Raw genomic sequence first — 16,206 nt, forward strand, 5'->3', positions numbered from 1 at the left:
GGCATAGGTACCTCAGAGGCCTACCAGGGGCTGAAGCATGTATTATGCCACCCCTGGGAAGCACTCCAAAATGGCACCACGGGTCTGCTACTTCAGCCTGGGTAAGGTGGTGCTTGCACCCCTTACAGTGGTATAGGCTACCTATATCACTCCCATTGCACACACATATAAAACCTATAAGTTCACTCCTATGGCAGGCATTAACAATCCTGAAGGCAGAGTGCTTGGTTTTTATGTGAGAAGGTGCCCCTGCATGAGCAGAGCCCCTCTGCAGCATTCGGAGTACCTCATCTGATGCTGTTTGTGGTTCAGCCTGACCATATACTCTTAAGTGCTTAATAACCTCGCGATAAATGCTAATTTTGGGATGGCTGTGCGGAAATATGTCGTGTTTGGTGTCAAACGCTTTGGAATACTACCCCCCGCCAGTTCTGGTGGCGGGGGTAGCATTCCACCCTTCTAGAGGGAGAGACATGTTCACACTGGTCTAACCCGGTAGGACTTTCTACAGCCCTGGCATCACAAAATGGATGCCTCTGCCACAGACACGGGTCTGGCCTCCAGCTGCTGACCGAAACTCCGGCAGGGGAGGCCTGGACAATAGGTTTCCTGTCCCAGGGAGGTGAAACCACCTCCCCAGACAGGCAGATGTGTATTGGGGCTGGGCGGGAGCACTCTCTGGTGCTTTGAAGTCCTGCACTGGGGGCACACTTGGTGTCCCTGTGCATAGTCCAGTTCAAACCGGTTGCAGGGGCTACCTGCCCCTGCTCTGGCGCAAAACTGGACAAAGGAAATGGGTGTTACCACCCCTCTTTCCAAACCCTCCCATAGGTGGGTCCCTAGAGTATGTTCAACCCCCAAACTTTGTATAAGTATGGGAACCCAGTCCTTGCGACTTTAGATTATCCTGGATGAAACTCTGCAATATATATCCTGGACCTTCGACGTTCTACTTTGCTAAGAAGACTGAAGAAATCTCCCTTGGGGTCAAGGAGTGACTCCCCTGCTTGGCAAACAAAGAAGTAACTGACCGGTCTGCATCGCTGAAGCTCCCGTCGGACACCGAAGTCTTTGCATCACCAGAGGTGGATTTCCAGACTTCCCCGAGGCTACCCTGAGTCCACAGCAAAGCTGAGGACAGTGGCTATTGTGGGTGACGTGGAACCGTGACCCCTGGACACCGTGAACTTTTGCAGCAACATCATCTTCCTGGTCTTCCTCGAAGTTGTGCTTTGGTCTTTGAGTAGCCCCAGCCTTGAGTATCTCCAGCATCGAAGATTTCTGGCCTCCACTCCACGAGTGACCCGTGGGCCAGTTTCCAGTGCGACCGCTCGAGGCTCCTTTGCGATCGCTAGCCTGTTGGCTAGTAGGTCTCCATGAAGGCAACTCCCGTTCTGATTGGGCTTTCCTGTTTGCTCCAGAAGTGCCCCGACTTACCCTCGCTGGGTGAGTCCCCAGACCTTGCTGGTCTGCACCGACGTCTTTTCTCTGCTTTCAAGTAACTTGGCGTTGCCAGGGCTTGTTGGGTCCAATCTGGTCGCAAACACCGCAGCACTTGACAGACTTCGTGGCACAGCTCGAATCCAGCTCCTGGTTGTCATCGGTGCCTCCTGGACCTCGTGGCTGAAGAGTCAAGACACCCGTCAACTCACTTGAAGCACCCGACATCTGTGGGCATTGGTCCACCCTGCCCTTGGTCACTGGTAAGTGACCCAGACTCTGTCCCCTTTGCTTTCAGGCTCCTTCCATCATAGATCCAGGCTTGGATCGCTTCGGACACTTCTCCTCTTCACCGCAGCAGCACTTCTTTGCCAGCTTCCACTGAAATCGACACCGCAACCCAACACCAAAAGACACCTATTCCCCCGGCTTCCCTGGGTGAGGTAACAAGTACTCCAGTGCTCCCATGGGTGCTAGCCCTAGAACTTCTTAAGTCCAAAAGGGTTTGGTCCTGACTCGATTCTAAATGTCCCTAATCTTTAAATTTTCCAACCGCGACATTGCCCATAGAAGCTAACGGGAAACCGCGGCTGTGTTAACACACTGCACACGGTCCCCGTGGGTCCCCTGTGTCCCTACCTTGGGTGGTTCCTTGAGCTCCCAGCAATTCTACAGGCTCTAGGCCTTGTGTCTAGTTCAGTTGTGGTTCTTATACCACTTTATTGGTATATGGTTTGGTACGCCCCTAGGGCCCAAACGTGTATTTGTGCTTTTACTTTTGATTGCTAACTTGTAAATGAAGTACTTCGAAATCCAGTCTCATAAAGAGACTAGAGGGGTGTGTTTTATCTTAAATATATATATTTGAAATATATACCTGGTGTGGTTGTCCTTTCATTTGATCATTCAGGAGATTATAGACTGGTAAAACAAGCCGCTTTACATTCCTTCAAGACTTAGCCTGAAGGCTGCTCTCCATAGCTACCATTAGGATAGCTTTCAATAAAGGTTGTCTTAAACCTATTCACCATAAGGGGTTGTTTGGACTGATACAAGGTGCCCACTATAATTAGTGGACAGCATATATCAGTCCAACGTCTCACATTGATGGGTAGTGTGTGGGATTCCAGCTTGCTATTGTTTTACCAGATAATCTCAATCGAATTGATCAACTGAAAACCACTAAAGGTACCTTAGGTATATATAATATCAAGTTTAGTATACAGTAAGTTCTACTGAACTTAGAGTTGTGTGTTAAGGGATGGCACACCCTTTCTACAACTCAAGAGAGTTTAGTAGGGCACACTAGTGTAGGTAGTGCAATACACCACACCACATTAGTAATGTCTAATCAGCCAGAAACCAGTGGGTCCCTGCCAGAAGCCAGTGAACTTCTCCCCTATAGATATGAGGATCTCTCCTTTGCACAGCTTAGGGCCTTATGTTCCATTAGGAAGCTGAAGACAGGCAAAAGCCCAACCACCCAGCATCTCATAAACATACTCAAGCTGGATGATCTCCCAGGACCTAGTGGGCCTGGTTTGGTAGGCAGAGTGGGTGGGGCAGCAGCTGAGGGTGGGACTAGGAGTGGAAACCTTTCCTCTCTTTGCGGACAAAGGTAGCGATAAGTTCCTCACTGTAAGAGAAGAGGATGCTGATGATTACCAGGTCTTGAAAGTGCACTAATAGATGGGTTTGGCCTAACCACTGAGCAATACAGGTTAAATTTCAGAGATACCCAAAAAGCACAAAATCAAGACCGGGTTGACTTTGTTGACTGTGCTGCTAAGGCTCTGGAAGGTTGGTTATTGGGCAGTAAAGTGTATGACTTCATAGGATTGTACAATCTGATAATGAGGGAGCAGATTCTTAATAACTGTCAAAATCAGCTGTTGCACCAGTACCTGGTAGACTCTTATCTGACCTCTCCCCAAGAATTGGGAAAGAAGGCAGACAAATGGGTCAGAACCAGGGTGAGGCAGAAGGTACAGAACCAAGGTGGTGACACAAAGAAGCAGGATTCTAAGAACTCTGACAAGGGTGGGGACAAGGGTAAAGACCATAAGTCTTCTCAAGGGCCCCAAAAATCTTCTTCTAATGGGGAGTCACAGTCAAGGGAAAAGGCCAAAAGAAACCTTGGTGCAAAATCTGTAAACAGAAACCTCACTGGACCAGTGACTGCACCAAGTCCAAAGAATCTACTCCAGCCACCATTGCCCCTAAGGCAGCTGTTCCCCCTAGTACAGCTATAATAGGTAGTGGCAATGTCCAGAATAAGGGTGTATTAGGGTTGACCCTGGGTTCTGAGATGGACTCTGGCCTGGTCAGAGTGCCAACTCAGGCTGTGCTTGTCTGTGATGGGGGCATGGGTGTGTCCCCCTTTGTGAGTCCCAGTAACCTGGGCAAATACAGACAACAGCCTTTGATAAATGGAGTAGAGGCTTGGGCATTCAGGGATACAGGAGCAAGTGTCACAATGGTGACAAAAGATCTTGTAGATTCTCGGCAGATTATACTTGGTGAAATGTACCAAGTGACCAATGCTAGCAACGTCAGAACAGACCATTCTCTGGCCGTTGTTAACTTCTTCTGGGGAGGGGTAACTGGCCCTAAGAAGGCTGTGGTAAGTGCAGACCTACCAGTACAATGCTTGCTTGGCAATGATCTGGAAACTTCAGCTTGGGCTGAAGTAGAGGTCAGGACACATGCAGAAATGCTAGGGATACCTGCACATGTCTTTGCTCTGACTAGGTCACAGGCTAAAATGTCAAAAGATGAACAGGCCCTGGATTCTGGAATAATGGACCAGGTGCCTCACAAGAGGAGGAGCAGTAGGGTTAAGGCAGAGCCTTCCCACCTGACTCAGAATGCTGATCAGTCTCCTCAGGGAGATGATCTTGAGCCTGAAGAAGGAACTGTCCAAGAGGAGCTTGAACCTGATCAGGTTGAGTTCTTGAGGACAGGGGGCCCTTCCAGGTCTGATCTGAGCCAGGAGCAGAAAACCTGCCCCTCTCTTGAACCCCTCAGAAAGCAAGCTGCTAATGAGGCTGCTGGGAATGCTAGTGGCACCCATAAAGTTGATTGGGATGATGGACTCCTTTACTCAGAGAGTAGAGACCCCAAGCCTGGTGCATCCAGGAGGTTGGTTATACCTCTCAAGTTTAGGGGCTTCCTATTGACACTAGCCCATGATATTCCCCTAGCAAGACACCTAGGCCAGAATAAGACTTGGGACAGAATTGTCCCTCACTTTCACTGGCCCCACGTGTCTGAAGACACTAAGGAGTTTTGTCGCTCCTGTGCAAACTGCCAAGCCAGTGGCAAAGCAGGTAGCACTAAAAAGGCCCCCCTGATACCACTACCTGTGGTGGGGGTGCCCTTTGAAAGGGAAGGGCTTGACATTGTTGGTCCCATGGGTTCCCAAACAGCATCTGGGCACAGATTTATACTGGTGGTAGTGGATCATGCCACCAGGTACCCAGAGGCAATTCCCATAAGGACCACTACAACACCTGTGGTGGCAAGAGCTTTCTTGAGTGTATTCTCAAGAGTAGGCTTTCCTAAGGACGTAGTATCTGACAGGTGTGCAAACTTCATGACTAGTTACTTGACTGCTATTTGGAAGGAGTGTGGAGTGAACTACAAGTTCACCACATCCTATCACCCACAATGCAATGGTTTAGTTGAAAGCTTCAACAAAACCTTAAAGGGCATGATTAAAGGACTCCCAGAAAAGCTTAGGTGAAGATGGGACATACTCTTGCCCTGCCTTTTATTTGCATACAGGGAGGTGCCTCAAAAGGGGGTTGGCTACAGCCCTTTAGAACTTTTGTTTGGTCACCCTGTCAGGGGTCCATTGTGTCTGGTTAAGGAAGGATGAGAGTTACCTCTCAAACCCCCAAACAGAACATAGTGTACTATGTACTTGGTCTCTGCTCCAGGATGTCTGAGTATATGAAAAAGGCAACCAAAAACCTTGAGGCTAGCCAGGAACTGCAAAAAGCCTGGCATGACCAAAAGGCTGTACTGATTGCTTACCAGCCAGGACAGAAAGTGTGGGTGTTGGAGCATGTGGCCCCAGCAGTCCTCCAGGACAAATGGAGTGGCCCCCATACAATTGTTGAACAGAAAGGGGCGGTTACTTACTTGGTAGACCTTGGAACCCCTAGTAGTCCCCATAGGGTATTTCATGTCAACAGACTTAAACCATATGTTGACAGGGCAGACATGGGCTTGCTCATGGCTACTGATGAAGGACAGGAGGAAGAGTGTGACCCACTCCCTGACCTGCTTTCTCAGAACCCTGATGATGGGTCAGTTGATGGTGTAGCCTCACTGCCTAGCAGCAAACTGACTGCTGAAACCTTCTCAGCCACTTCAGACATATGTTTTCTCTGACTCCAAGTCAGACCACCTGGTGCACTCATGAAGTGGACACTGGGGACAGTCTGCCTGTGAAGAATAAGATCTACAGGCAACCTGACCATGTCAGGGACTGTATAAGGACAGAAGTCCAAAAGATGTTGGATTTGGGAGTGATTGAACCCTCAGTTAGCCGTTGGGCTAGTCCAGTAGTCGTGGTACCTAAACCTCACACCACAGATGGCAAGAGAGAAATTAGGTTTTGTGTAGACTACAGGGGTCTCAATGCAGTCACTAGGACTGATGCCCATCCAATACCCAGGGCAGATGAGCTAATAGATACTTTGGCCTCAGCCAAGTTTCTAAGCACACTTGACCAGACAGCTGGCTACTGGCAGATCAGACTAGCTGATTAAGCAAAGCCAAATACAGCATTTTCTACCCCTAGTGAGCACTATCAGTTCGTGGTAATTCCCTTTGGTTTGAAGAATGCCCCTGCCACTTTCCAAAGGTTGGTGAATCAACTCCTTACAGGCCTGGATGACTTTAGTGCAGTATATCTAGATGATATTGCTGTCTTTAGCTCCACCTGTGATGATCACCTGGTCCACCTGAGAAATGTTTTGGAGGCCCTGCAAAAGGCAGGCCTAACTATCAAGGCTACTAAGTGCCAGATAGGGCAGAGTCAGGTTGTGTACATGGGCCACCTTGTAGGAGGAGGCCAGTTTCAACCATTTCAGAGCAAAATCCAGACAATTATGGCCTGGGTTGCTCCAACTACCCAGACTCAGGTGAGAGCCTTCTTACGCCTGACTAGGCACTATAGGAGATTTGTCAAGGGGTATGGATCAATAGGGACACCCCTGAATGACTTAACTTCTAAAAAGATACCCAAAAAGGTTCAGTGGACAGCTAGCTGTCAAAAGGCATTTGATGACCTGAAGCAGGCCATGTGCACTGCTCCCATTCTGCAGAGTCCTGATTACTCCAAGAAGTTCATTGTCCAAACAGATGCATCTGAATTGGGGGTAGGGTCTGTACAGTCACAATTGAATGATGAAGGTCAGGATTAGCGAGTAGCTTTCATAAGCAGAAGGCTGACCCTTATAGAGAAACGTTGGTCAGCCATTGAGAGGGAGGCCTTTGCTGTGGTTTGGGCTCTGAAGAAGTTGAGGCCATACATGTTTGGTACTCACTTCCTTGTTAAGAAAGACCATAAGCCCCTCTTATGGCTAAAACAAATGAAGGGTGAAAACCCCAAACTGCTTAGGTGGTCCATTTCCCTACAGGGGATGGACTTTACAGTGGAACATAGACCTGGGAGTAACCATGCCAATGCAGATGGACTCTCTAGGTATTTCCACTTAGAACATGAAGACTCAACTGGTCAAGGTTAGTTTAATGTCCCTGCGTTTGGGGGGGGGGGTTGTGTAGGAGAGTAGGATCTGCTTCACATGGGTACCACCACGTTTTGCTGGTGTTTCACTGTTTTTCGACCTTAGTCTGGCTGTGGCCCTGCTAATCAGGACCACGGCCTCGCTGCTTCCTCTCTAAAATAATTTCCATGTACATTAGGTACATTTCTAATTGGATTCTGGAGTGCCTCATAAGCCCCTAGTATATGGTATACTATGTACCTAGGGCATAGGTACCTCAGAGGCCTACCAGGGGCTGAAGCATGTATTATGCCACCCCTGGGAATCACTCCAAAATGGCACCATGGGTCTGCTACTGCAGCTTGGGTAAGGTGGTGCTTGTATTCCTTGCAGTGGCATTGGCTACCTATATCACTACCATTGCACACACTTATTAAACTATAAGTCACTCCTATGGCAGGCCTTAACAATCCTGAAGGCAGAGTGCTTGGTTTTTCTATGAGAGGATGCCCCTGCATGAGCAGAGCCCCTCTGCAGCGTTCGGAGTACCTCCTCTGATGCTGTTTGTGGTGCAGCCTGACCATATACTCTTAAGTGCATTATAACCTCGCGGTAAATGCTAACTTTGGGATGGCTGCACGGAAACATGTTGTGTTTGGTGTCAAACGCTTTGGAATACTACCAGTTCTGGTGGCGGGAGTAGCATTCCACCCTTATAGAGGGAGAGACATGTTCACACTGGTCTAACCCGGTAGGACTTTCTACAGCCCTGGCATCACAAAATGGATGCCTCTGCCACAGACACGGGTCTGGCCTCCTGCTGCTGACCGAAACTCTGGCAGGGGAGACCTGGACAAAAGGTTTCCTGTCCCAGGGAGGTGTAACCACCTCCCCTGACAGGCAGATGTGCATTGGGGCTGGGCGGGAGCACTCTCTGGTGCTTTAAAGTCCTGCCCTGGGGGCACACTTGGTGTCCCTGTGCATAGTCCAGTTCAAATCGGTTGCAGGGGCTACCTGCCCCTGCTCTAGTGCGAAACTGGACACAGGAAATTGGTGTAACCACCTCTCTTTCCAAACCCTCCTGTAGGTGAGTCCCTAAAGTATGTCCAACCCCCAAACTTAGTATAAGTATGGGAACCCAGCCCTTGTGACTTTAGATTACCCTGGTCGAAACTCTGCAATATATATCCTGGACCTTCGATGTTCTACTTTGCTTAGAAGACTGAAGAAATCTCCCTTGGGGTCAAGGAGTGACTCCCCTGCTTGGCAGGCACCAAAGAAGCAACTGACCGGTCTGCATCGCTAAAGCTCCCGCCAGACGCCGAAGTCTTTGCATCACCAGAGGTGGATTTCCGGACTTCCCCGAGGCTACCCTGAGTCCACAGCAAAGCTGAGGCCCGTGGCTATTGTGGGTGAAGTGGAACCGTGTCCCCTGGACACCGTGAACTTTTGCAGCAACATCATCTTCCTGGTCTTCCTCGAAGTTGTGCTTTGGGCTCCAAGTAGCCCCATCCTTGAACATCTCCTGCACTGAAGATTTCTGGCCTCCACTCCACGAGTGACCCGTGGGCCAGTTTCCAGTGTGACCACTCAAGGCTCCTTTGCGATTGCTAGCTCATTGGCTAGTAGGTCTTCATGAAGGCAACTCCTCTTCTGATTGGGCTGTTCTGGTTGCTCCAGACGTGTCCCGACTTACCCTTGCTGGGTGAGTCCCACAGACCTTGCTGGTCTGCACCGAGGTCTTTTCTCTGCTTTCAAGTAATCTGGCATTGCCAAGGCTTGTTGGGTCCAATATGGTCGCCAACACCGCAGCACTCGACAGACTTTGTGGGACAGCTCGAATCCAGCTCCTGGTCATCATCAGCACCTCCTGGACCTCGTGGCTGAAGAGTCAAGACACCTGTCAACTCACCTGAAGCACCCGGCATCTGTGGGCATTGGTCCACCCTGCCCTTGGTCACTGGTAAGTGACCCAGACTCTATCCCCTCTGCTTTCATGTTCCTTCCATCCTAGATCCAGGCTTGGATTGCTTCGGACACTTCTCCTCTTCACGGCAGCAGCACTTCTTCGCCAGCTTCTGTTCAAATCGATGACGCGACCCAACACCAAAAGACACCTATGCACCCGGCTGCCCTGGGTGAGGTAACACGAGTACTCCGGTGCTCCCATGGGTGCTAGCTCTAGAACTTCCTAAGTCCAAAAGGGTTTGGTCCTTACTCAATTCTAAGTGTCCCTAATCTTTAATTTTCCAACCGCGACATTGCCCATAGAAGCTAACAGGAACCCTCGGCTGTGTTTACACACTGCACACGGTCCCCGTGGGTCCCCTGTGTCCCTACCTTGGGTGGTTCCTTGGGGTCCAAGCGATTCTACAGGCTCTAGGCCTTGTGTCTAGTTCAGTCGTGGTTCTTATACCACTTGATTGGTATATGGTTTGATACGCCCCTAGGGCCCAAACATGCATTTGTGCTTTTACTGTTGATTGCTTACTTGTAAATTAAGTACTTCGAACTCCAGTCTCATAAAGATACTAGAGGGGTGTGTTTTATCTTAAATACATATATTTTAAATATATACCTGGTGTGGTTGTCCTTTCATTTGATCAGTCAAGAGATTATAGACTGGTAAAACAAGCTGCTTTACATTCCTTCAAGACTTAGCCTGAAGGCTGCTCTCCATAGCTACCACTAGGATAGCTTTCAATAAAGGTTGTCTTAAACCTATTCACCGTAAGGGGTTGTTTGGACTGATACAAGGTGCCCACTATAATTAGTGGACAGCATATATCAGGCCAACTTCTCACAGCGAGGTTAATGCACTTAAGAGTATATGGTCAGGCTGCACCACAAACAGCATCAGAGGAGGTACTCCGAATGCTGCAAAGGGGCTCTGCTCATGCAGGGGCACCCTCTCACATAAAAACCAAGCACTCTGCCTTCAGGATTGTTAAGGCCTGCCATAGGAGTGGCTTATAGGTTTATATGTGTCTGTATAAGGTTGTGATATAGGTAGCCTATACCACAGTAAGGGGTGCAAGCACACCCTTACCCAGGTTGCAGTAGCAGACCTGTGGTGCCATTTTGGAGTGCTTTCCAGGGGTAGCATAATACATGCTTCAGCCCCTGGTAGGCCTCTGAGGTACCTATGCCCTAGGTACATAATATACCATGTACTAGGGGCTTATAAGGCACTCCAGAATCCAATTAGAAATGTACCTGATTAGCAGGGCCACAGCCAGACTAAAGTCGAAAAACAGTGAAACACCAGCAAAAAGTTGGGGTACCCATGTGAAGCAGATCCTACTCTCCTACACTCTTCGTCTTCTTTCAACATGCAAAAATCCATAATTCCACCTGCTCCTTTTATTCCCAACCCAGTGTCCCCAGAAACGGATTGGGAAAGATGGAAGGAAGGCTTTGAGGCATAGCTAGATGCTCTTGGCAGTGATTCTTTTACACATAAAAAAATGTGCAATTTTAAGACACTGAGCTCAGAAGGTCGCAACATTCTCAAACACGTTCCTAAGGTGGTTGAAGGTGAAGGCGATGGTATTGAGGATGAATATGCTACAGTCATCAAGTCCTTGGACATAAGATTTAAAGCTTGCAAAAACGTTACGTTAGAGAGGCATACATTTTACAAAAGAGCACAGTTGCCTGGTGAATCAGCAGCTACTTATGTTGGCGCACTACGAATTTTGGCTGTTTCGTGCAACTGCAACACGTTTGAAGAAGAAATGATAAGAGATCAGTTGGTGGAGAAAACTAACAGTAAAAAGGTTCAAGAAGCTTTATTATCCAAGACAGAACTTACTTTACAAAAAGCTCTAGAGATAGCAACAAGGATAGAAAGCACTACAGCATCATATTTAGAACAAATGACAATTTCTGATTCCAAAATTCATTCTGATGGTGTTTTGGCTGTCAAAAGTAAGTACAAAAAAATGAAAGAAAAACTGCATCAAGAAAAGAATAAAGAGAGTGACAAGTTCTTTTCAAAACCTACATACAAACGTTGGGAGTGTTACCGTTGTGGTAGCTCATTCCATCTGGTAATGTCAAGACGTGTCCTGCTATGGATGTAACATGCACGAGGTGCTCAAAAAAAAGGTCATTTCGCAAGAGTTTGCAGATCCACTGAAAAAAGATCATTCAATGCAGGACCTTCAAGAAAAGTCTTCAACCTAGAACGTTAGAAAGAAGGAGAGTCATTGTCAAGTGAAGAAGACCAAATCTGCATCATTAGAGAGTGGCACGCTGTGAGCACATGCAGTGCTTCACCATAAGGAATTAAGGGTCCTTTATGTATTTTGAACATTAATGGTGTGGATGTTAAAGTATTGGCAGACTCTGGTTCCTCTTTTACATTAATTAATGTAAAAGTTTGGGAAGAGTTCTTTAAAAATGGAGGGTTTACTTTAAGGTCATCCACCATAAAACCGATTGGTTATAGGGGAAAAGTCATTGATGTAGTAGGTGAGTTTGATGCTGATTTATGCTTGAAATGAAATGAAAAAGACATTTATAAAGCGCGAGACTTTCACCCAAGGGTGTCAAGGCGCTAACTCAGCACAGGATATACCGGACACCTTTTTGAGAGCACCTCAGAGGTTAAAGAGCCACGTCTTCAATGACTTTCTGAAAGCCAACAAGCAATAACTAGATTCCCTTGATCTTGCCAACCCAACAAACTAGAGTCCTCTTTGACAACATAAATTATTCCTTTGCACTTACTATCTTTGAAGCTTGCTTGAAATGACATCTCCTCTCAAGGGTGGGAAGTGGTTCAGTCTACTGCACATGACTTTTGCCTATCACCAAATTGATTAACACTCTACACTGCTTTTATCACCCCTGATGGTTTGTTCCAGTTCAAACGCATGCCCTTTGCAATTGCTTCGCTGTGTTCCAAAGAATTGTGGAAAGCATGTTCAAGGGTATGTCTGGGGTGATGTCCTTTCAGGACAATGTTTTGGTTTTTGGCACCAGTCAACAACAGCACAATGAAAGGTTGTACTCTGTTTTGTCAATTTTAAATAGCAAAGGTGTCACCCTGAGCATCGGCAAATGCATATTGAATAGGCCCACTGTAGACTATTTAGGCTATAAATTGTCTGCCGAGGGGGTGGAGCCCAAGTCCAGTTTAGTTCATGCAATACAGGATTTCAGCACTCCTGAAGACAAGGACCAACTGAGATCCTTCATGGGACTCATTGAATTTTAGGCAAGATTTGTGCCTGATTGTGCTGCAAAAACCTACCACATGAGGGGTCTCCTCAAGAAAAACTCTGTGTTCATCTGGGATAATGAATGTATGGAAGAGTTCAATTTAATTAAAATAGAGATTGCACATGCCATTCCCTTAAAACATTTTGATGCTAAAGACCATACCATGATCATGACTGATGCCAGTCAGAGAGGTTTAGGTGTTGTGCTTATGCAACACAGAGAGGGAAAAGATGAAGTTATATCCTTTGCGTCCAGGGGATTGAGAGGCGCTGAGGCCACGTACTCTGTTATAGAACGCAAAGCTTTGGCATGCTGGTGGGGTATTGTCTATTTTAAACATTATTTGTGGGGTTCTAAATTCACTGTAAGGGTGAATCACAAGCCTTTGGTTAATCTTTTCACCACAAAGGGTGGAAGCAGGGCAACTCACAGGATTGCCAAATGGCAATACAGATTATTGGAACACAGTTTTGTGGTTGAATGCGATCCTGGCAAAAAAAATCTGTTGACAGATTGTCTTTCTAGGTTACCCAGTTGTGTTGAAACAAGTTGTCTAGACAATGAAAAAGATGCTGATTCTGAAATTATCTGTCATACTGTGTGCAATTCCAATAGTGTTTTAAAAGGACAAGAGTGGAAGAGTGCTTACGAATTGGATGAGGAAATCAAGGGAGTGATGAACCTGGTGCATGAAGATTGGTCTGGGAGTTACTCTAGGGACGACTCCCTTAGCAAATTCAAGCATGCCTTTGATGAGTTGTCCATTGTTAATGGACTATTGCATCAAACTTCTTTACTTGTGGTTCCTGAGGCCATGCATAACAGAGTTCTTGCATTAGCTCATGAGAGCCACATTGGCATGTGTGCCATGAAAAGGAGGATCAGGGAAAATTTCTGGTGGCCTGGTTTAGACCGGGATGTAGAGCACTTCGTGGGGGATCGCATGCCATGTGCTATCAGTGACAAATCTCAAGTGACTGTACCTGGTCCTGTGGAAGCACTTGAGGTGCCCGCTAAAGCTTGGTCTAAGCTTGCCATTGACATCATAGGTCCCATGTCCTTGTCTGCCAATGGTGTTTCTGAGTATGGCATTGTCTTTGTTGACGTTTACAGTCGTTGGCCTGAAGTTAAGTTTGTGAAGTCGCCCACAGCCGATTGTATCATTGGGTTTCTAGAATTATTATTCACTAGGGAAGGATTTCCTGATTAGATACTTTTGGACAATGGCTGTCAGTTCACCTATGTACAATTTAAAGAATTTATGGAATTTATGGGCATAAAACACTCTAGAACTTCTCTTTATCACCCTAGAAGTAATGGCCTTGTAGAAAGGTTTATTAGGGTGATAAAGGACAATGTACAACTGTCCAAGGCCAGTGGTCTGAATTGCAAGAAAGGGTTGAAGAATTTACTGTGTGCAGTGCACACCACTGCCAATGCCGACACTGAGGTTTCTCCTTTCATTTTGCTTAGAGGATGCGTTTCCCCTTCCAAAATGTTGAGGAAGTGGATGGGAGAGTTTAAACTACCTGAGGACAAAATAAAGGAGGTAGTCAGAAAAAGGGTTGAAGCTCAAGACAAATATATCCAATCTGCGACCAAAGATTTAAGAATATGCGTTGGTGACCGAGTGAGAGTAAACTATTCTAGGATTATTCCCAAGGGAGAGTCTAAATTCTCTGATCTCAAGACTGTTGTAAAAATCAATAAAGGTGATGTAAAATTGGATGATGGCAGATAGTGGAAAAAGAGTAAGATCTCGGTATCTAAGGCTCGTCATATCATTGGGTCTGGAGGAGATCGGCTCCAAGGTTCTCTGGCTCATGGGGTTCATCGTGCACCTTCTTCCAGAATTTTTAAGTTGCCTTCAAACTTCTAAGAGTATGTCATGCATTGATTTTCTTTATATTTCCATGCTTCTATGTTGAAGATTTGTTGGGTATCTTGTCACGCTAAAGTTTTCTTATGTGATTACACTGCAATGTTACAATAATTATTTGTGCCTTGACACAGTTACGTTATCAATGTATCAATGTACTTTTTGTTTTAATTTTGTGATTCTTTGCTCTTTTGTTCTATAGCTATTTTTTATTTCTGTCACCCATGTTTATTTTTGGCAATGTTAACTTTTATTTTTGATTCCATATTTTTGTCATTGTATGGAAGGAAGATGTGTTGTGTCTCTGTCTCGAGCACCTGCTCGAGACAGAGTGTTCAAGGGGTTCTGGAATGGTGGGTCTTGACGGTTGGCAGAGGGAAGAAAGATACAGAGGCTGTGTTGCTCCTGCTGGTTAATAAAAGAAGTTTCCTCTTACCTTCGAAGTCACTTCTTTTCAGTAGTATAGATGTTAATTTGGATTGGCACAGTGACAGCCTTTTTGTTGCTTCTGAACGGACGTTATCTCCCAGAACGCTCTGCAGTACAATCTGTGAACATGGTCCTGAAACCATATATGTTATCACACCGTGAACAAAGAGACTTGTCCCTGGTGAACATTACAGCAATTCCAGTACCTAATGGTATAGTTTGGGACAGAGTTTCATATGATGTATTTGGTCCCACCAAACATTTGAAATTCCATGTGCTTCAAAATTTCAATGAATGATTTCATTACCCCGAGTACCGTCTCTGATGATTGGGACATTGAGACTGTAAATACTATGCTCTCAGATTTAGAACAATCTGCTACTTTTTCTTACAGGGAATTGTATGAAGATACAACCAATTACGATACCATGTTTTGTAACCAGCATTATGGTAATCATTTGTTTTTACATAGATCATGTGTACCACGCACTGCTAACACTTCCTATCAATGGCAACATTGCCTGACACCTCCAAAGGATAGTTCTGCGACATTCGCACAGAAATTCGCATACTTTTCTGGGTTCAACACATCAGACCCAGAATCGTTTTACTACAAACTTGCACAGACTAATGCAACAACGAAGATAATTATACTGACTAATACTAAGCTGATATATTCAGCACCTTTTATCTCCCAACTGTCTATAAAGGGTTTTGACTACTGGAGAGACACCATAGACACAAAATCTATCTGGGGGACAAGAGAGTGGCAGGTTCAGGTAACTGAGGCTTTATTTAGAGCCTGCCATATCCCATTACAGATGATTTTCCTGAACAGAACAGTGCAATAGACTACCTGTTACGGGTTTTTCTCAAATTAAAAACCTGAGAACACCGAGCATCCCCTCCCCCACACCTATTAAGGGTATATCAAATAACACACTAAGAAGTGAGGGGACACATGGTACAAATACATACAATTCATCATCTCCTGATTGGAAGGGTTGGTTGGTTTAGCCTGTACACACTAATATGTGTAACTCAAGATTCAAGAGTACCACCAAAGGGTTGATCCATGGGCCCAACCAACGCTATGTACACACAGACGACCGAGGGGTAGTAACTTCCTATATTGTTGGGAAGTTGTACCTAGAATGGCTAAAGACCTCGACCCTATCACAAGTGAAACGACACTTGCCCTTCTGTCAGAAAACATGGTTCTTAGGGATTTCTTGTTAGTTCCAAAGAAACCACATAGAAAAAGCTTCCTATATGCCATCAACAATGAAGTCTGGAAAGTCTTCCAATAGGAAGCTGCTGAGAGACTTTGTGAAATCGATAGAATTAACCTAGAAAAGGCCTTAGCTGTGGTGGACAACAGCATGACCACACACTTGTCTCGTATTTATTCACTGGGAAACAGTGTGTCCTCAGCTATCGACATAATGGAACAAGATTTGTCTATTCTACAACATGGGCAATCTCAGCTGC

Source organism: Triturus cristatus, chromosome 3_1 (assembly GCF_964204655.1).
Source record: "Triturus cristatus chromosome 3_1, aTriCri1.1, whole genome shotgun sequence".
In the NCBI taxonomy this organism is placed as follows: Eukaryota; Metazoa; Chordata; class Amphibia; order Caudata; family Salamandridae; genus Triturus; species Triturus cristatus.